This window comes from Molossus molossus, unplaced genomic scaffold (genome assembly GCF_014108415.1).
Source record: "Molossus molossus isolate mMolMol1 unplaced genomic scaffold, mMolMol1.p scaffold_m16_p_1, whole genome shotgun sequence".
Lineage (NCBI taxonomy): Eukaryota > Metazoa > Chordata > Mammalia > Chiroptera > Molossidae > Molossus > Molossus molossus.
Genome location: NW_023425344.1, coordinates 122,006,142 through 122,028,666, shown reverse-complemented (window position 1 = coordinate 122,028,666; position 22,525 = coordinate 122,006,142). Strand labels below are relative to the sequence as shown.

At 51.6% G+C, this 22,525-nt stretch overlaps 1 long non-coding RNA gene across 3 annotated transcripts in view; it reads right to left on the bottom strand.

Moving 5' to 3' along the window:
- LOC118638748 overlaps positions 1-22,525 on the bottom strand; it is a 106,840-nt gene that overhangs the window by 73,748 nt on the left and 10,567 nt on the right. For all 3 annotated transcript variants that reach the window (XR_004961128.1, XR_004961127.1, XR_004961126.1), the window contains exons 3-5: positions 19,600-19,715; positions 18,630-18,712; positions 4,392-4,492 (exon numbers count right to left, since the gene is read on the bottom strand). This is a non-coding gene — a long non-coding RNA (uncharacterized LOC118638748). The remainder of the gene's footprint in view (positions 1-4,391; positions 4,493-18,629; positions 18,713-19,599; positions 19,716-22,525) is intronic.

Below are 22,525 nucleotides of genomic sequence, written 5' to 3'. Positions count from 1 at the left end.
AGGTAATGTCTAAAACCAGAAAATCAAGGAGCAGCCATATAAGCTAGTTATATAGAAGCAGGAAAGTAAACACAGAAACAATCCACAGAAAAGAGTTTGCTCTAATGGCAAGTGGCCCAGGGAAGGACAGGGGACTATAGGGTTTTTGACAAAGTAACACCAGTGCCTGCCTACCCCATCCCATTCCCACCCCAGTGTGGCCACCTCTGGCCCTAAATACCTTCCTCCCCTACCCTAACCAGTTAGTGTTCATTGTCCCATGCACCCCTACCCACCAGCACCCCAGCCTCCTGGCCAGCTCCTACCTCTACCCCTGCTGGGTTCCCATACCTGGGCCCCCTCCCCTCCCTCAATGGGACAGAAGCAAGACACCCTGGGCAGACAGGGAGACACTCAGCTTCCTCTTTCTCTTCCTCTTCTCCCTGGTTGGGGGTGTCCTGAGGGTAGGGGTCTGCCCAAGCCAGCAACCTACTGAGTTTTCCTGTCTTTCATTTAGCATAGTTATTGAGTGCCTCTTCTGCCCTGGGCACTGAGGACAGGGCTGTGAACATGGCAGCTACACATGAATCAAATAAAGCAACAAATACAAATTGTGGGAAGAGCCCAGAGGGAAGGGAATCAGGTCTGTGGAAGCAGAGCTCTAATTTCTTCATAGGGACACTGAGGGGTGGGTGGCCTGGGACACTGACAAAAACACAAGTGTCCGAGTGTCCAGGCTTGGAGAAGGGAGGAAAGGACCAGGCGGCGGGTAGGGGGAGCATAAAGGTCTCTCCCCCCAACTCTGTCCTGCCTCTCCCTCTTTGCTCCCCACCTATCACACTTGGGGCCAGGCTTGACAGAAGACAGCAGAAAGAGAAATTCACAATCCAACCTTTAATGGACACTGATGCCCATCTCGCCAGGGTGATCTACACCCTTAATTCCTTGCCCACTCAGATCAGATGAGGTTCTACAGCCATGGGAAGAAGGGTGGGGCAACAGAGCATAGGTGCAGGGCCCCTCTGCCAGGGATTTCTCTCTGTCTGCTGTAGTCCTGTCACTGCAGGTATCTTCCTGCCTGTCCTTCCTCCATAAACCCTGCTTTCATTCAGGCCTCCCCTTCCCAAGAGCCCTCCACTGCTCCCACTGCTCTCAGGGACAATTTATGGACCCTAGCATGTAGTTCTGGCTACAGCCAGACCCAGGCCAGGCTCAGGCCACAGAGCTGAACCAGGAGCTGACAACCACTTCACTTCATGCTGGCTGAAACAGAGGTTGTCCATGGCAAGGAGGAACCCAGAGAGGGAAACAAGCTGGCACAAAGTCAGCAAAGACTTCCAGAGGGACCATGATGAGGCCCAGCGTTGGAGTGCGTGGAAATCTGCCAAGAGCTCATTGACAGGAGGAAAGCCCACTTGGCCCATTCCCACCTCCAGGCCTTTACTCTAGCTGGGCCACCTGTGTACTGGGTCCTTCCTTCTACTACCCAGATAATCCACTTCAAGTCCTCCTGAGGCTGCTCTTTCAAAGATCCTTCCAAGCCTCTCTCAGCCTCATCCGTGACTTGGGCCTCTTTCTTCCCTCCCCATAGCACACAGTGGGTGCTCCGCTCTGGGAGATCTGTTTGTTGGCCAATAGTGTGGCCAGAGTCAGCAATGGGGCAAAAGGGGCAAATTCCCATGGGAAGAATCTCCTTCACACACTGCTCTACCCCAGATTATACTTGGCAATGTCAAAGCCAACTAGAGCCCAGGACGGAGGCAGGGGGATTGACACAGAAAGAGAATGAGGGAAAAGAGCCAGTTCCTCAGCCCCCCCACCCACCCCTGGTGAATGGCGACTCATACCTGACAGTGCTAGATAGCCATCATCCACTTGCCTTGTGCCCTACCCCCACCCCACATCATGAGCAGAAATGGTCCCTGGGAAGAGGGGCCAGGGAGCCTGAAGTAGCTATCACCATCTAATTCCTCCTATGTGCCAGGCACCTCACATGAGACCTGCTTTTCCTTACCTGCTCACTGTCTAAATGTGCCAAACATGCATGTGTTTAATTCTGAGGCCCTGATCTGCCCCAGGTGGAGAAACTGAGGCCCAGAGAGGTTTAGTGACTTGCCTGCAGTCACACTGTGGTAAGTGGCGGACTAGGATGTAGGTCAAATATGCCAGCCCGGGAAGCTGGGTTATTCCCAGGGACCACCTACAATGGGGGTTCCCAGGATGGGGAGAATATATGACTTGGGCCTGAGTACCAAGAAACAAATAACCTGTGGTGCTTTCAACTGAAGTGGGACACCCTGTGAGGCCTCTTCCCAGGCTCACCCCTAAAACCAATGTTTTCCCTCCAAGTGCTAGACAATGCCTGGAGGGTCAGATCATTGCTGCCATTTATAGATGGGGAAAGTGAGGCTGTGAGAGGCTCAGGGACTAGTCCACACACTAGGACGGGTGGATTCCGACTAGAGATCCAGGGCCCTTCTCCAGGAACAATTTATCCTCCTCAACTCAGCAGTAGCAGGCCCTTCATTAGCTCTGGACCAGCCAGAGTGGGCTCAGCCATTCAGGGCCAGGGACACGGGAGGCTGGAGGGCCAGCCTGGACTAGCAAGCTGCCTTCCAGGACCAGAGAGAGTGGCCAGACACCTGTCACTCTCCACCCCTGCCTGAGCAAGTCAGGGGCTGGGCCCCAAAGGGGTCAGCTGGTCCCCATCTTCAGCCCTTGAATGATGACTGCAACCTTCTCTGGGCTCAAGTCACCCAGAAAGCTGAACCCCACTCCATCCCCTGACACAACACCTCTTCACCTACAGGTATCTGGTATGATGAGACAGGATCACAGAAAGGATGAGGCCAAACAGAGGAGAGATGAGAATATCATAGCCCTGGGGAAAGAGCAAGCCCCCTCTAGAATGGGGGTTAAGCCACGAGCTCAGAGGTTCCTTCCAACCTCTTTGACATTAGAGAACCCTGGACCCCAAAAGTCTATGATTCTAAAATCCCACAATTCTGGGGCTTTTGCATCTGCCACCATTGTTGGGCACTGACTCCATGTGCAACATTACATAGCATGGGCATCACCCTCTACCACTCCAGCACGAGGCAGGTTCCACCCACAGAGAATGGACCTGCCCAAGGTCCCAGTGATGAGAGGCAGGCCAGGGTCGGATGCCAGGGCACTGACTGAAGCTGCTGTGTCCTAAGCTCACAGCCCATAGGTCCTCATGTTTCACACTATCCCAGACTGCAGGTTTGCAATAGATTCCTCTGGTCTAGAAAACCAAAGGTCTGAGAGCCATTATTTCTCAGTCCTAGGATTCTCCACAGAGACTTCTCAGAGCATAGAAAGGAAGCCCCCACCCTGTTCCTGCCCTCCCAGAGCTCTCCAAGCTCTGTAAACAAGATCTCCCAGTGTTCATGGAGATCCCTGAGGAAGGACAGGTAAGTCTTGGGCTCAGAGTCCTGGAAGCTGGGTCAGGAGGCTGGGGTAGGGCCAAGAGGGGAAAGGGGCTGGTAGGGACTCCAGAGCCACTGCCAGCCATCTGCCTGCAAATGAACAGGGTGCTATTGGGCCCACTCCACATATGAAGTAACTCAGGAAGGAAAATTCTTGGCCCAGCTAGGCACCCTGGGGACAAGGCACATGCTCCCTTCCCAGCCCTGGCCCTGAAAACGGATTGGGCAGGCCACCTGCCCTCTCTGGCCTCGAGTTTCTCTCTGTTCTGTGAACTGAATCACCCCCTTCCAGCCAGGTTCCAAGTCTGGTGTTAGAATCCTCAGAGTGGCCACCCTCCAATTCAGAGGCCACCAGAAAGGTAGGACACCCACTACCACTGTGGACCCCACCTCCAAACCTGCAACAAACACCACTTAAATAGCATCATCCATGTAGAAAGAGAAACCTTGCAGCCTTCCTCCTGGGTCAGTGTGACCACAGGTGCTCTTGGGCCAGGGATGGCCAGTGGCTAGGAGAACTTGCTATCCCTGGGAGTGACCTGGATGGACAGTCCCATTCTGGCTGAACTCCTGCACCCGATGGGTCAGGCAACAAGATGGGGTGGTGACATGATGGAGTTTGGTGGCAGACAGCCCAGGTTCAAATGTCACCCACCAACCCCTAAAATTTCAGAACCGTTTAGGGCAAGTATTTTAATTTCTCTTAACCTCATTTCCTCATCCATAAATGGAGGCCATATGTACTTCCTTAAAAGGAAGGGATGTGTGTAAGCAGGCAAACTGGCGGGGCTGAGGGAGGTGCTCTGCCCAGGCCTCCCTGAACAACCTGCCTGCCCCCAGGTCCGCCCTACCTGACACCTCAACTTCCACTTTCAATGTCCAAAATCCACAGACCAGGAGGAAAAATCTGTAGTTTAAAATAAAGTGAGATTTGCTTCTCATTAAAATGAAGTTTGTCACCTCTGTCATAAGCTGTTGTCTTCCTCAGCAGCAGAGAAGGGTCCATTAACACATTTTCTTCTTTCTCCAAATGAGGCAAGAGTGGATAGGTTTGAAAATTCCTGTGGACAATAAAAAAGTCTGAAAAGTACCCCCACCTCCAGCTGTCCCCAGAAGCCAAAAATCACTGTAACGATGTGTCTAAGAGCAGACTGGGGAGAGCACCTTAGTCTGGCTCCTTCCAGTGCTGATCAGCAGGAACCAGCCCTGGTTCTAGGAGGTTGAAGACTGGGTAGTGGGCTTCAGTCTCTCCCTCTCACCATCCCTGCCTTCCACCTCCAAACATTTGCTCTCAGAGCCTAGGTCCCTGCAGTTACACTCTCTCTCAAGGCCTCAGCCTCCAATCTGAGCCATGGAGCTGTCTGTGCAACGGCTGAGGGCACTGGAGCCCTAGGTACCTGTTCCTGAGAAGGGCGGGCTGGTGGGGAAAAGGGGCTGCCTGGTGCTCTGAACACTTTCAATTCTGATATTATAACAATGATGACCAACATTTAATGAGCAGCTACTATGTACAGGGTTTGACAGAACTGACACAATCTTGGCACAGAGCCACACAAAGTCGTCCCTCCCCATGTCCTTTATAGATGAGGAGGATAATCACAGTAACATTAAGTGCCAGCTAGAACAGACAGCTAGAACAGAGAGATCTGAACAGAGAGGCCAAACTGAGCCCCATCCCCACCCACCCAGCACCCTGGATGCCCATGTATCCCAGCCAAACTCCAGCCCCAGATCTATGCAGGAAGAAACACAACAGTCCAGCCTTCAGCAACTTTCAGCACAGTAGACCTAAGAGATGGGAGCTATTACTGTACAATGACACACAAAGATAAAGGCTCTTACCTGGGGTCACTCAGCCCAGAAGAGGTGGAATTTTAAGAATATGGGCTTTGGGCCCCAGTTCACAGCCCTGGAAACTTACTTGGGCCCAGCTAGCCTCTAAGAGGCCCCGCCTGGAACAGCAGCTACCCCTCCGGAACTCAGAGGCCCTGCTAACTCAGGGGTCTCTGCCTAACCCATCTCCTTTTAAATCCTGAGAGCACCCCTCCTGAGGCTCCTGCCCCAGCCCTCACAAACAATACCCTTCCTCAGTCCCACACTTTCATGCTTCAAAGGGGTTATAAGTTCTTGGAGGGCTCCCAACCCTCCTGAACTCTGACCACCAAAACAACAGTGGGGACCCTCACCCTACCTGCCGCCCTCCTACGCTGCTCCCAAGGTGGGAGGCTCATGCTCTGATCCCTGCCTGGCCAGAGCCTCTGGGAGCTGCAGGCCAGCCCATGTTCTCTCTAGGGAGAATGGGTGAGGGGAGTTAGAGGCCACAGAGGATCAGTCTAGTGGGTGGTGAGAGTGTACAGGGAGGGGGCCTCACTTTCCTATAAAGTTTTCTTGGCTCCTCAAATGAGCAGGTAAGTGTGGGCCTTCACTCACATGAAATGCTGATCTGGCCTGACAGGACTTTATCCCCTGCCCAATGCTCACTCTGTACCCAGCCAAGCCCTCCAGCCCCTTGCCCACCTCACCCAGAGCCCATTGCCCCTCAAGCACCTTCTAGTTTAGATTCTACCTCAGAATTAAGGACCAGCCCCCATCCAATTCCACCCACACCCCCCTGGATGCCAGAGGTTATGTGGCATTCTTCAGGAGCCCTGCTCCAACCCCCAACATTCAATGCACACACGTCCACACAAATTCTCACACATGCAATCTGGGCATTCTACATGTGTGAGCATGGCATGAGTGCCTACCACACACACAGTTCCCTGCCTACCTGGGTCAGGCCAGTGACATCAGCAATGACAGCAGCATTCCAATCGGTTACAAGGGCTGATTGCCACTCACAGCAGATAAAAAGAAGCTTCCTGACCCCAGGCTGAGCCCTGGCCCTGGTCACAGGTATCATCATGGGTATTCCTCAATTTCTAGTCTCTCCCTTTACCTGTTTCAACTGTGCAGAGGAAGTAGTCAAGAGAGGCTGGAGTCACCACCCAGCATCAGGCCCTAAGGTTCCTTCGTAGCAGCTCCCTGTCCACAACTACAATGTTCCTTATTTCCACTTCAGAGAGGCCAAGGGTTCCAGCTGAAGTCACAAAGCAAGTCAGGGCCAAACTGGCACTGGGACCCAGGTCTCTCATCTCCTGGACCTGAGGCTCATGGGCAAGGCATGCCATGAGAGAGCAGAGCCACAGTGCTCGTGTCATGGTCCATCTCATGATGGTAGCACCTCAAGCCTAGAAGGACAGGACCCAAACCCACCCCTCTCTCCATCATAAATTCCCTCTCCAGTCTCCTTGGCCATATCCATCAAGCCCCTACTTGCATAATTCTGATGACAGCAAGCTCACCACCAAAGCAGCCTCTCCATCTGGAGCTCTAACTGGGATCCCTGTTCCTAGACTTGCCTCTGTTCCAGAGCAGATAGTACCCACTGCAAACCATGGTTTGTGGGGAGGGGGAGTTCTGGCCCCTCAGAGATTTCTAGACAGCAAGTATAGCCCCTGAGCCTGCCCTTTTCCAGGTTGCAGGTTGCAGTCCTTCTTTGCCTTCTACTTCCCATTATGTCCTTATGGACCAAGGTGGGGGCCCAAGCTGGAGCACCCACCAATTGGCTGAGTGGCTTAAGGTAAGTTCCTCATGCTCTCGGATATGAGATAACTTAGGTAAAGGCCTGACCCCAGAGGCTCTGGCAGCGTGGGCTTATCATACTCAGCCCTGGACAGGGCCCTGCACACCAGGCCTAACTGAGCCTACCCAGTCATCTCCTTCACACCAGACTCACTGTTCCTTGCAATATAGCCTCCAACAGCCTGAGCCAACACTTAGTAGCACTCTGCCCTATGTCTGTGCCTCTCTAGGTCTGGAACACCATTGTGTGGGTAGGCCTCCAACTCTGCTAGTATCTCCCTGACAGCTTGTTCTGTCTCTGAGGTTGTCCCTGGGCCAGGGGCCAGAGGTTTTCCCCAAAGCCTGGCCAGCAGACACCCCACTGTCCCCCCAACATGCTCAGTTCTAAGCCCTCATCAGCATCCCAGCCATACTCTCATTAACATAGTCAGCTGTCCCAAGCCCCAGGCTTAGTGAGTTACAGCCCATCCCTCCCTCCCAATGTCCTCACTACTGCTACCACAGGCCCATATTACAGTATGCCCATCTGTTAGCCTGTGGCTGCCATCACTACTGCTATTCCAGGGAGACAGAAGAAACAATAAGAACAAAAACAGGAAACAAAATAGTAAGACATGGTCTTGGGACAACTGAGGGGGCAGGAAGTGAGACTAAATAGATTGAGCAGGAGCTAAGTTTGAAGGGCCTTAGACAGCAGATCAAGGAGGTTGAACTCTTCCCTGTGGGCAATGGTGGGCCACTGAAGGAGAGAACATGGCAGGCGTATGTGTCTTGAGGCTCCCCCACTTCAGACACCAACAGGCAGACTAGATGTGGAGAGAGGTTGGGATATACGGCCCACCTACCGCATGCCAGGGAAAGAACTTGGAAATTCCCCCAAATTGTGGCCTCAGTTAGGAAGCAGTTCAAACCAGAGTGTCATTTTAGAGCCCCCAGTATGCCCTGGACTGTGGTGAGAGGAGACCTGGGGAAAATTAAAGCCAATGGTTTGTAACAAATGCTAGACTGTGTGGCTTCAATGTAGCCAGGGAGCAGGTATGGTGCTATGGACCAAACTGTGTCCCCCAAAGTCCATGTGTTAGAGCCCCTAACTCCCAATGTAACTATATTTGAAGGAAATAATTAAAATTAGATTAAGTCATGGCAAAACACCCTAATCTCAGAGGATTAGTGTCCTTATAAAAAGAGACATCGGAAATCTCTCTGTCACATAAGTACACAGCAAAAAGGTAGCCATCTATAAGCCAGGAAGAGAGATATTCCCAGAACCCAACCATGCTGGCACCCTGATCTCAGACTTTCAGCCTCCAGAACTGTGAGAAACAAACTGCTATTGATTAAGCCACCCAGTCTACGGGGTTTTGTTATGGCAGCCAAGTGAACTAAGACAAATGACAAAGTCAAGGAGAGCTTCCTAGAGGAGACAAGGTGTTGGGCAGTCCTAGGGCTGAAGACAGGCCAAATCATGGCTGGCTGGACACAGTGGGCCCCAGCCAAGGCCCACCCTTAATGAGGCCTACAAAGCCTCAGCAGTTTCTTTGGGGTATGACTCCTCCACAAGGAGTACTGAGGCAGTTGCAGGGTTGACAGGACTTTGAATCTTCCACAAAGTACAACAGACCTCCCTGGACAGGGTAAAGGCTAGAATTTTATGGCTCCTTGGCACCAGATTCTCTCTTCTGCCTCTACTAAAGGTAACAGCCTGGCCCAAGCCAGCCAGGAGTCAATGTGCAAAGACCTCCCCCCTACCCATGCTACCACCCCTAAGGGGGATGCCTGAAAGTGGAAACCTGAGCTCTGAACAACAGAAATGATCAGAATATGCAGAGAGAGAAAAGTTCTATAAATAAATATACATTTTAATGACATGTTTAATTAAAGTGGATTAAAATTAACTTGCTTTAAGAAAATCAGAAGTGCCCTGGAGGATTTCAGAAGCAGGGCCACAGTCCCTGAGTCCAAACACTCCACAGAAAAGCCTGTGGTGAGGTAAGGGAAGTACCCCATTCCCTGCATATGGTGTCCTTAGAAGGTGGTTGTTCACACTTACATAGCGCTCTGTGTACCACAAGGTGTATTCACATGGGATGATGGGCATGATCAGCCCTACTTTGCCAGGGGTAAACTAAAGCCCAAAAGGCACAGTGACTTTCCCAAGGTCACACAGCATGTCTGTGGCAGCTTCCACAGGAGGCCGCAGGTCCTTTTTGTCAACCCTGGGTATTTAATTCATTTTCAGCAACCAAAAGCCCCTTGCCCTCTGTACCCATGATCTGAGCTGCTGCCCACTAGCTCCCTCCACCTTCTCTGTGACAATCTGGTTCCTCTGAGGCCCAGCACAGGGAAGGTAGAGGGAAGTAGCCTGGGGGTTGGCAACAGGAGGCAGAAAAGGAAAGGACCCAAAAATCAAGATTCCAGAAATTCAAGCAGTCTTTGGAGGAGTAGATTCAGCTGTAGCAATTTGCTCCAGGGGAAAATCATGTTCCCGTGCTCTATTATACAGAATAGAAGGAACATTTGGTGGGTTGAATACTTTTTAATTTATTTCTCTGTTAATGGGCCCAAGGCCAAGCTCACGTGGGTGCAGGCGCGTGCACACACACACACACACACACACACACACACACATCAGGCATCAGCAGGAGATAGTGCATAAGCTCCCCAAGTTTTTCTGCCATCTCTCTATCAAGTGTCACTCAAGTTCTTGCTCCCTCCTCTAAATGCCAGAGGTCAGAGGGAGGCCATATATGGTTCAGAGACTGAGGTGAGGCCCTAGTTTCCTCACGTGAAAAATGAACTTAGCAAAGAAATGACCGAACATGTTAGGTTGACCTTGGAGCCAGTATAACCAGATGTGAGAAGACGTCTTGAGAGTGTCTACAGATATGCAGGGAGATCCCGACTGGATGGCTCCTTGGCACTTCACACTGAGCAAATCCAAACAAAGATTGTCACATTTCCACCTGGCCCAGATTCCCATTTTAGACAACAGTGCCACCATGTATCTTTTTGCTCAGGCCAAAATGACTTCCCCAACCTGGACTCTCAGCCTTCCCACCCCAAAGCCAATCTCTAGTATCTCTCCATCATCCATTTCTCACCATCCCACAGCCATCCCAGCCATGACCCCATCTCTCTCCTCCAGACCCTGCACCCCATCCCATCAGGCTTCCTGCTTTCCCTGCCACTGACTCTAATCCAATTCTCTCCCCTTCGTGAGAAAGACAAAGCCAAGGAACACTGAGCCACCCAAGGAAGTCTGTGAGGTCACACAGCCTCTAAAAGTCAGCCCTGGAGAGTAGAGTGGGGACCCTGGAAAGGCAAGAAGTTTGGAGTTCAGGTTTAGAATATGACCCACGGAGAGTGTATCATTAGCCTGTATGAGCCTAATCTTCAATTCATTAGGATGACACTAAGTGCCACCTCCATTCTGGGCTGCTGTGCAAGCCGAGTTCATAGTGAGTTTGAGTTGGAGCCTGGCACAGTGAGTATTGAATAAGCACGAGTCTCCCAGCCCCCCCAACCCACCACAGACCACTCCCTACCTCTCTTGGCCCTTGAGAAGCCAGACCACCTGGTTCCTTATCCTGGCTTAGAGGCTACTCTCAGGCTGACCCCCAATTCTAGCCAAAGCTCCCCACAGGCTCTTCCTGCCAGTTTGGACAGCTGCCACCAGCCTTTTCCCGGGCCTTGTACCAGGTCTTCATACCTCCCACTTAAGGCCTCAGAGCCTGGGGAGTCCTGTCTGTGCATGGACCCTACACTAAACACCACCCCTCCTCACTGGCCCCATATCAGGCTCTTTGCTAGGATCCAGGCTGCATGTTTGTTGTCCCCCTGCCCTAAGTCAGGAGACAGCTGTCCCACTCCCAACTCTTAGTCTCCTACCCTACCAGGAATCCAGGGCTTGGACTTCTCTGGGCTCTGACTGCACCTGCCCTCGCACACCCAATGCCGCACTGCCTATTCTCAGGAGCTCACACCCTACCCTGTGCTTGATCCTTTTGCCTGGTCTTTTTTTTTTTTTTTTTTTGCTCACACAATTCCCAACCAGGCTTACCCTCTCCACACTCCACCCTGCCCCACCCCTTCCCCTGATCCTCCTGAACACTAAGGTCCAGCCTTCTCCAGAAAGCCCTCCCTAACTTCTCTAGCCTTTATATCCTTCCCTTTTCTGGGGCCCACAACATTTCTCCTTGGCCCCTCTAACTTCAGGTTGCTACCCAGAGGCAAGGTCCATATCACCTACTCATTTTGTGGTCACCAAGCCGAGGCCAAGCCCAGTGGGTATGCAGGAAGACAGGCTCATTAAGTGATTCTGGGGAAGGAACACAGAGGACTCCCACTGATGGAGTACGAACTCTGGAGTACACACCTCTGTGAGATAGGTGTCATTTTGCACCTTGTGCAGATGGTGACAAAGAGGTTAAGAAAAGTGAAGCACTTGCCCAGTGGAAGTACTGGGATGTGAACAAGTCCCAACAAATCCACAGTCCTTGTACATGACCCACCAGCCCTGCAGTCCACACACTATTCCATGTGACCCCTTCTTCTCCACTGTTGTCTGTGTCCCACAGAAGTGAACTGAGATTCTGAGAGACGAGGTCACTTGCTCAGGCCACACAGACAGTAGGCAGCAAGACTGGAATATAAATACAAAGTGTCTCAGCTCCCAGCCTGATGAGACACATGTTCAGGACAACCCCCTCACACGATCTGCAGGACCCATCTTGCCCTGCCTGGTGGCTCACACTTCACCAAGACAGCAGAGCCACCACCTGGACTGTGACAAGGTCTCCTCAAATGACCTTGGCAATTCCTCAGGACAGACCCTGTGGGGCCTAGGGTAAAGGCCTGAACTGCCCACTAAATGGAGGGCCATGGTCAATGTCCCCTCCAGCTTCTCTGCTAGATTAACTGGAACGCCTCAGAGGACATAAGAAGAGACATATTTTTTAGCAAGAATCCCCCTCTGTGTTGAGAGGTCACCTCACTTCACTGAGCCTCTCTCTGCCCCCTCATCTGTAAGTAGGGTTCAACACACTACCATCATCTCCAACACACTACCTCCACATTCTAGGCACTCAGCTACACTAGGTTGGCTCACCCCAGCAAGGTCTGAAGATGCACCTCTCTCGGGACCCAGACATAAGTAGGAAAGATCTGGTCTCCCAGGAAAACAGCTAGGCAACACTGGGTGGGGATACCAGGATAAAATGCAGATGGGTACCCCACCAAAGAGCAATAACATCATACCCAGGATGTCACCTAGCCAGCTGGGTCAGAACAGTGGGCATGGCATGGGTGCTGAGGAGCCTGGGTCTCAGAAGCCAAGAGAACACTACTCCCCCATCCAAACTGGCTGCTCCTGAGCCCAAGGTCCAGGCCATGTCCACCATTAAAGAATGTCATCAGCATACCCCTGCCTCCTCCCAACTCCATCCTGGCCTGAATAGAAGAGCAAAGGGTAGGCTGTGGAAGACAATGGGTCCCTGGTGAAGGATACCCATGTATGCAATTCAGGCTGGGACCAAAAGAAACTAAGGGCTGTGGGGACTGGGAGTAAGACCCTTCACCTCTCTTTGCCCTCCCCATGCCAACCCCCACCTTCACCACTCCCACTGCTGTGCAAGAAGGAGACACAGTTTCACCCCACCCCCACCACACAATCAGAGATCTCAAGGCTCTGGGGCCATCTTCAGCCCCCCCCACTTCCACCTGCAGCTCAGGTTCCAATTGTCTCTCCAACCCCAGCTCAAGCCCTTTTATTATTCAGAAGAGCCTCTTGATCGAAAAGGCCTCTAATGCATCTCACAAATAAGAATCCTTTAATTGGGAAGTTGTCAACTTCTCAAAGAGAAATTTTAATTTTGCTTCCCCACTATCTCTTCTCCTCAAAACCTGCCAACTAAACAGAAAGCCTAACAAAGCCAAGTACCTGACAGCTGGGCACCCCTTCCCAGGGGGCAGAGGCAAGAGTGGCAGGTGCCCCGCCCCATCCCACCTGCACAGATCCCCAGATTCCTACCTGTGACTATGAGAAGGCCTCTAATCCCTCCCTGTGGGCATGCCTGCTTCCTATCTCCCTCACCACCCCACACCCAAAGTGCCCTTGGAGCAAAGGGTGGCAAATGGCTAAAGGGTTAACAGGATTACAGGGTACCCAGATAGGGCAGGGACCACACAGACTGCCTAACACTCGAAGCACAGCTCCTCATTCTGCCCTCTATCATCCTGTCCTATAGCTGATGACTTAGAATCATATTTATTGGGCACTCACTATGTTGCCAGACACTGCTCTAAGCCCTTTACATGCACCAACCTACTTTTTTAAAAATTAATTATTCATTTATTTTTATCCTCACCTGAGGACACTTTTGGATTCATCTTCAGACAGAGCGAGAGGGAGAGAGGGAGGGAGAAAGAGAGAAACATCAATATGAGAGAGACACATTGACTGGCTGCCACCCGCACGACCCAACCAGGGCCGGGACAAACGGCAACCGAGGTATGTGCCCTTAGCAGGAACCGAACCCGGGTCTCTCTGGACAGCAGGCTGATGCTCTAACCACTGAGCCAAACCGGCCAGGCCTGCACCAATCTACTTAATCCACACAAGGTAGATGTAATTTTCATTCCTAATTTACTGATGAAGAAACTGAGGCCCAGAGAGCTTAAGTAAATGGCCTAAATTCACACCACTAGCAAAAGTCGGAGCTAGGACTAGATCTGTACAGTCTGGCTCCAGAGTGAGCATAAAGCTTTAGTGCCATTTTCACCTGCCTGTTCCACCCATGGCCCGTACGTGTCTTGAGGGCCAGGGCCATGAGCATCTCATCTCTGTTTCTCTGGAGAAGCACAGGGCCTAGCAAATAGCCACACTGAACAAATGTCTGCAGGGTGAATACATGAAAATGAACAAAAGCAAGACCTTCCTACTCATTCTCTCACAGGCGGGATGGTCCCCAACTCAATTAGGCAGACTGATGACCAGAGGTGAAAGCAATTGCCCCAGGTCACCCAGCTTGGGGTGTAGAGCCCTGGGAATTCCTCCTCCCAGCCTGATTATGCATACCTGCCTTCTACCAGAATGTATAGGGATGAGGTTTTTTCTGGTCCCCGATTAACAACCCAGGTGAAACAAACCTCCGAGAGCCCTGGTCACGGCCCTGATACAGTAATCTCCCCTAGATTCCTCACAGCTTAGGCAGCCTCACCTATTCCCTTGCACACCTTGAGACATGATATGCTCCCCACCACCTGTGTACTGCTAGGGAAATGCTAGGTCTAGCCATGAGGAGTTGAATTGCATGCCCCCAACAAAAAATTTAATGTTGAAGTTCTAACCCCTACTGCCTCATAATGTGAGCTGATCTGGAAATTGAGCCATTGTAGATATAATTAGTCAATTAGGATGAGGTCATACTGGTATAGGGTGGGCCCTTAATCCAATATGGCTTGTGCCCTTATAAAGGGGGAAATCTGGACACTGACATGCACACAGAGGGGGACAGAGGAAGATGGCCATCTATAAGCCAAGGAGAGAGGCCTGGCACAGAATCATCCCTCATAGCCTTCAGAAGGAACCAGCCTTGTGGACATCTTGATCTCAGATTTCAAGCCTCTAGAACTATAAGACAATAGGTTTCTGTTTAAGCCACCCAGTTTGTGATATGTGTTACAGCAGACCTAGCAAACTAATATACCTATAAACCTGGGTTTCAGTGCTGACTCAGGCCTTCAGTAGTTGTGTGACACTGGACAAGCCCCTGCTCCTCTCTAAACTTTAGCTTGTTCCCATCATCCCCAGTACTGCTTGGCACACAGTAGGTTCTCAGTAAATGCTTGTTAGAAGAATGAATAGGACAACAGCATCCATCTTCCACATGGCTGTGACAAGGATGAGATACGATGAAGAATGGGATATGCTCTGATGATGCCAAAGCCTTTGATGCACATGGTGATGGCTGGATCTACAGACACACAGAGGGCTGGCTGAGCATAGAGAGTTGCTCCTGGTAGGCAGAGGTGGAAGGAGGCAAGTCCTCCATCTGTCAACTCAGTCAGCATAAGGGAGAGTTTTCTCCACATCAGAGCTGCCTCCAGGGCCTGGGCTGCCCTGAAGAGAGTGAGATCCCCATCCCTGCAGGTGTGCAAGGACAGCTGCACTCCCCAAGCATGAGTTGCACTCCCCAAGCATGAGTCTGGGTTGGGCCAGCAGATCATCAGAAGTAACTGTGGAGCTTGTTAACCATCCACATTCCTGGGTCCCCACAGTGACTCTGAATCAGAAGGTCCTGGTGAAACCCTGAAGATCACTCTCTTTAATAACATCCCTGGGTGGTCCTGATACAGAGTCAAGCTTGGGCACCCTAGAAACAGAGCTCCATGGGTTGAGCAGGATTCCATTTGGCAGTAGTGCATGGGGGCAAGGAGCAGGTGTAACAGGAGACATGAGGGACAGAGGATGAGGAGGGCAAAGATGAAGACAAGTTGAGGAAGATGACAGCAAAATCACAGGCAGCTAGCTCACCAGGAAAAACAGCCATTCAAAGTGGCTATCGGGCATGGAAGAGTTGGGGAAGATGTTCAAGAAGAAGTAGGATTTGGCTGGTGCTGAGCAAAGCCTTCTAGGTGGTGACAGAAGGTGAGACTGAGCATGCTATGTACAGACGATGGAGGAGGAGAGTCGCCTGTTAGAAAGAAGGGGGGCAGGAAGGGTGGGCTTCAACCAGATGGTGAAATGCCTTGAACAGCCAGGGGTTGGGGCTTAGACTTCAACCTTAGGCAGCAAGGAGCTGCTGAGGGTTTTTGAGGAGGAACATGACACGAAGGCAGGCCTATAGTGGTGACCATCAGCAGGGCTTACAGGAAGGAGCCTGGGCTGTTCCAGACTTACCAGATGAGGCTTCCTTTGGGAGGGAAAGGTGGGATAACTAGGCCTAGTAGCAGCACCCCACTTTCTGCTCACAGCCGCCCTGAAGAATGTTCTAGAATGACAGTACCAACCATTAGGCAATTTGGAAGGAGCAGCTGGGAGGGTGAGCTGGCAGCAGTTTCTCTGGGACAGCAAATCCAGAGAGCTTGTCTGCAAGGCTGGAGTAACAGGGCTGCCCATGGGCAGGAAGCTCCACAGGCAAGAGTCACCCTAAGCAGTGAGGCCCAGATCCCTCCTGTACATGACCATGTCAAGGCTCAGAGGCTTTAAAACACACCCCCTCCAGATGCTGATAACTCCCTCCCTGACATGCCCAGCCCCCAACGGCCCTCGGCTACAACCTTACACCCCAGGTCTGTGCAGCCTCTCTGCCTGCCTATGGGCATCTCAAATGTAACACCTCCAAATAGGTCTCGTCCCCTCCAAACCCATCCTCGACTCCCTGTTGTTCAGCTCTGTCAGAGGCTTCACCACCCACCAGTTCTCAGACTCCGGGCTCTCACAGCCCATCTTTCACTACCCTTCAATCTCCTACACTCCTCCCTGCCATGGCCTCCTAACCAGCCTGCCAGCTTCTACTCTTGCCCACTCCACCCCCCATCTTTGTCCACAGGGCAGTGAGGAAGAGCCTGTGAGCATGAATCACCTTTATTTACACCATGCAGCCCTGTTTCCCAGCCCCTCTTCACGACAGGCTCTTTCTCCCACAGCTCAGAGCCTGTCCAGACCTCCAGGGGCCTGTCCTTTCTCCTCCCATCTCTGCTCAGAGTACCTCACCTGAGAGGCCTTTTCCTGACCACCCTACAGAGAAGGGCTCCAGCTGCATGTTCCCACCCTTTTCTTGACTTATTTTTCTCCACAGCACTTATTACTCCCTAACCTTGTATTATAAATTACTTATCTGTTTTCTTATGTCTACTCTGTTTGAATTTAAGCTTTATGAGGGCAATGACCTGGTCTAACTTATTGACCCATAGATTCTGGGCATGTAGAACAGGGCTGACATGCAGCAGGTGTTCAGTAAGTTCTGTGTCAAATGAAGGATAAATGAACCATTGAACTAGTGAATGACTTCAGCAAGCATTTGTGCAGCAGCTGGTGTATGCCACAACGGAACAAAGGGGCGAATCAGGCTAGATCTGCCCCGAGAGCCCTCGTGGTCTATGGGGAGAAAGAAACCAACACCTATGGGTAATTCCACCCAGTGTTCAAGCAGTGCAGGTGAACAAATGTGCACAGGGAGGAGAGTACTGGGGAGGGGGCCACCAGCTGGGCCCAAATGTCAGGAAAGCTTCCTGGAGGAGACACCCTACCCTCAGCTTCTCTCCCTGCCTCTCAGGGCCCTGGGCCACCTCCCACTCCAAACTGAGGGGATGAAGGAGGCCTGACTCACAAGCCACACTGATTCAGGGGTCAGTGAATGTTCGTAGCTGGTGTGTGTGTCCCTCCTGCAAAGAGTAGACCTGGGCAGGGCTGTCAGGAGAAGGGGGCATGATCCCATCAGTGAGAGGTCAAGGGCTATAGAATCTGGGACCCCAGCCTTGTCTGCCCTTCCCTAATCACAGGAGCACTAGAGAAGCAGACAGAGCAAGAAAAAACCTGAGCTTCCTCAGGCTTCAGAACTTTGATGAGTTAAGTCTCAACTCCTCAACATGTCTCCAAGGCTGCCCATGACCAGCCCTACCCCCTCCTTGGCACATCACTCCCAAACACTCCAAAGTCCCCTGCCTCGACAGCTTTGCTTAGGCTGAGCCCTCCCCTTTCCCTAACCCTCTCTGCCCATCATGGCCCTACACATATCATCTTGTACATCCAGGCTGCATTTATAATGACACCATTGGAAACAATCAAAACATATAATGGAGAATTGGTTAAACATGCTATGGCTCACACAAGCTGAAACATTACACTGTCATTAAAAAAAATCACATTACAGAAGAGTATTAATGATGGGGAAATGATTTTGCTATTGTATTAAGTGCAAAAGGCAGGTTAGAAAACAGTAAGTACAGTTTGATCCCAATTATGTCATAAAAATATATTTTGTAAAAGACTGATGGGAAAAACACCCAAGTGCTCATATTTTCTATACGGAACACACATTTTTTTAACAACCAGAAAAATAGAAGATTTTTAAAGAATCCTACAGCCTTTAAGTCTCAGCCCAGGCATCCTTTCATCTAAGCCCCACTCCAGTTTCCCAGCTGAGAACAGCCTCCGCTCTGAGTTAGCTCTCCCTCTAGCTCCCTGCTAGCTTAGTTTCCACAGTGCCATCCACCTGGGCAGTGGTGAGGCTGCTATGGCCCCTGCTGAGGGTGGATGCAAGGCCCGGCCACCCTGCCTCACTGACTCCCCTACCCCAGGTCCTCCCATCACCCTGGTCACCTTGAAGACAACCCTGACCGTATCCTCTCTCCCCATCTCCCAGCAGCAATTACAGATTAAACTGGAGGAACTAATTAGCTGCTTATTCCACCCAGGACTGACTGATTGGCAGGAATATTTTGTTGGCAATAACTGAACTTCAAAGAAAGACTTAGTGCCCAGGAAGGAAACCCAGCCGTCAGCTCCCTGCTACACCCCCACTAGCTTCCTGGTTGAGAGGACAGTGTCAGTTGAGCCTCAGCCACACCTACCGAAACTGAAACTGTCACCCCATCCTTGAGGAAGAGGGTTGGAGGCCTGCTGCCCTGCTGATCTGCTGCTGGGTCTTCTTCACCTGAAAAACGGGGAGCACATACCTGGCCAGTCTGCTCCCCGAGCCTTTCCCCAGCATTCCTTCTATTTAGCAAATTCCTCTGCAGCCCTCTCATGGGTCACAGAGGTCTGTCAAGGACAGGGGATTGGCCTAGATAAAATGTAGAAGTCACTTGTGCAAGGTCACAAGCAAGCCAGGGGTCATGCCAGGCAATAACACAGTTCCCACTCCTTCCCTACTTCCCCATCTCTTCAAGATTTGCTGTAGTTTCCCTCCATTCTCTCACATGGGATATGGAGTGGGAGGGCCTGTCACCTCCCACATTCTGGGTGTCCTGCTCCTCATGATACAGTCCAAGAGGCCATTTGTTCTGCTCACACAAAGCCAAGGTCACCTGGCTGTCAGTGCTTGTCACACATACACACATGTGTCTGTGCTTCATCCTGCCTGGACAGTGTCTGGAACCACACATTGAGTTTTGCTTGGAACCTTGTTAAACCCCACATATCAGAGTCAGTCTCTTAACAGTTTCTTGGATCCTGACTATCTCAGTCCACCTGTTCCCATTCACTCCTAACCTGGAGTCATGCACACATTTTGTCAACAATGTGAAAGAACCAAGAACAGAGTCCTTCAGCTCACTATTAAAGACCTCTCACACCACACAGGAACCCACTAGTTGACATGTCCATGAAACTTTGTCACTCAGAAGAATGAGCTAGCTACCAGAAGTCTGCTATAGCAAGGGCTGGTAGGAAGTGGCACTATCCCATCAAACCTCCTAGACTGGATTTCATGTGGCGAGGGAAAGAGGGAGGCACCCCCAGAAAGACTGTCCCTGAATAGCCTCCCTACAGCCTCTCCCTTGGGGACCCCACTCTGCCAAGTGGCCCAGGGTGGTTTCTTACCTCAGGTCAGGCAGGCATTTGGGGAATGCAGCTGGGGTGGGGGTCAGGCTGGGCTTGACTTAGCTGCCCTCTCTGCCCATTGGCACCAGAGCCTCAGGGCCTATAGGCACAGGAAGCTGTGGGAGAAAGAGGAGATGAGCTGTCAGCAAAACAGGGCAGCAGGGGCAATTATGGGAAGTAGTGGGGGACCATGCACACAGTTGGTCTGATCCCACTTGGCCGGGCGATAAACACTTATACCTCTCTCTCTCTCTCTTTCTCTCTCTCTCTCTCTCTCACACACACACACACACACACACACACACACACACACACCATGCTTCTCTTGCTGATACACTCACTGTCGCATTCACACATACTTACACATGCTCTCACTCACTGACACTCACACACACACACATTCATATGCCACCAGCTGGGGCAGGTAGGGCTCTGGGAATGCTGGGTTTCTGGCCCCAGGCAGAGGGGGATCTGAATACGCTTCCCCACCCACTGGCTCTGTGACCTTGGGAAAGTCAAGTCTCTGAGTCTCACTTCCCTCATCCATAAAATGGGGATACCAGTCCTCCTGCCAGGGCTACTAGGAAGATAAAAAGAAAGAAGGGACTTGTGACCTAGCATACAGTAGGTATCTACCCAGCACCAGGGCCTGCCTTCCTTCCCAGCCCTGCCCCAAGAAGCAAACCCAGGGGCTGGCCCTTGAGGGGGAGCAGAAAGAGCACCAGGGATGCCTACCAAGTGCCTGAGCCTCAGCCTCCTGGTTCCCAAGGATGCCTGCAGCTCAACCTCTTCTGGTTTATGGTTTATTCCTTCGCCACACATTCTCCAAGAGTAACTTGGAACTGCCCCACTACCCTCTCCCCACCTCCGAGAGTAGAGAGGACACTAGGGAGTCCTGTCTCCTTGGCAACACCGGCAGACTGAAAGGCCACAGACATCAGGCTGAAAGTCTCCCACTTGCTGGTTGTGTAGCTCTGGGCAAAACTTCCCCATCTGAGCATGTTTCCTCAAACTCTCAAAGACCCAAATCCCCTTCTGAGTTGTTGCCAAGAGGTTCCAATTCGATCAGTGTTTCTCAAAATGTGGGACCACACACCAGTGGGAGTGCACAGACAAACTTTTAGTTTCACACATATGTGTTTATTTCTCTGTATATTAAAAAATAAAATAAAAATTAAAAAGACAGGCACATCACAGCTGTGATTTCATGGATGTATGGCTTGGGGAGTGCCGGGTAATCCATCTTCACCTGTGAGTCACTGCACAGACAAGGATTAAGTAGAGGTGAGTGCAGGTAGTGCCCAGAGGTAGTGAAAAGCAACTATGGAGCCCTGGCCAGTTTGGCTCAGCGGTTAGAGCGTCGGCCTGCGGTCCGGAGAGACCCGGGTTCGATTCCCGCTAAGGGCACGTACTTCGGTTGCAGTTTGTCCCCGGCCCTGGTTGGTCGTATGGGTGGCAGCCACTCGATGTGTCCCTTCACGTCGATGTTTCTCTCTCTCTCTCCCTTCCTCTCTCTCCCTCCCACTCTATCTGTACAAAAAATGGAAAAGTGTCCTCGGGTGAGGATTAAAAAAAAAAAAAAAAAGAAAAGCAACTATGGAAAGTTGGCATCTAACCCAGGCCTGGCTCCTGGCAGCTATTATGAGAATGAGCAGCTCACTCCCTCTCTGGAAGGCCAGGCCAGCCCCTCCTTTCCCTCTTCATTCCCCACATGGCACATCCAGCACAGTCCTAGGTCCCAGGAGATTTGCAGGGCCCTCCAGATGGAATGGATGGAGCTCAGAGATGGTTGCCATAATGTGGGCAGAAGATGGCAAAGGGCTCTGACTCCCTTCCAAAATTAACATTCTATCAAGACTAAGGCACAAATGGTGGAATTTCTAGGCATATGGTAGGTGAGAGTGGAAGGATTCTTTGGAGGCAAGGGTTTCCTTGTTTCATGAGCTGAAATCTTCTCCTCCAAGAAGGAGGCAGAGACATGGGCACCAAGCAGATTCTAGGGCCTACTTTGGCCTTCCCATTCAGACAACAGAGCCACAAAGCAGTGTGTACCTAGTAAGAGAGGGTTTGCCTAGCCCACACTTCACCAGCCTAAAACTACTTTGCCTGCTGCCAACAGGCCCCAGGGGTGCCTCCTAATGGATGCTGATCCTGGAGGACAGAACAGGACTCAATGGTACCAACCTGGGACAGAGGGGTAGCCAAAGCCTGGGCAGTTGCTCAGGTCTGGGTCCTCCAGGCCAGACCTCACTAAGTAGTGTCCTCAGTGATAGCCTAAACTGGCTCCCGGTAGATAGGCACAAGCTAATTAGGCCCAGGCCGATCAGGCAGCCCTGTCCTGGCAGGCTTCCTAGCCACCAGGCTGGCAGTCCTGAGCCAGTTCCACCTGAGCCAGCAGGGCAAGCCATCCCCACAGCACCACTCCAAGCCCCCAGCTGCCATATTGCCAGATAATGAATGGTCTTTCTGCTCCCTTCTCCCCAGACTTTCCTGAAGCTCCCACTCTCCTCAGCAGCATCACAAGGAGTTACTATAGAAATGGGGCCCCAGGAAGAGGGTAACAATGATCTGGGGCATGGGAGGAGACACAAATAGAGCCAGGAGCTCTCCTATACAGAAGGCATTCCTGGGTGCCAAGTTCCAAGAAGGACATGAAGTCCCAGCTACAGGCCTGAGAACCAAGGGGGTGAAGAAAACCACAGCAGAGGTGAGGGCTTTCTACCTGCCCTCCTGGCTCCTTCTCCCTCAGTGGAGTTCAGAGAGGTCTGAAAATCAGATGCCTTTGTGTTCAACAGAATTACCACATACCCTGGAGAGCATGAAACTTCCAGCAACATGGCCACCACAAGATACTGCCAGAGCGGGTTCGTTCATCCTGTGTGGGCTGGCACCCAGTAGGTGCTCAGTGATACTGTGATCAAAGGGG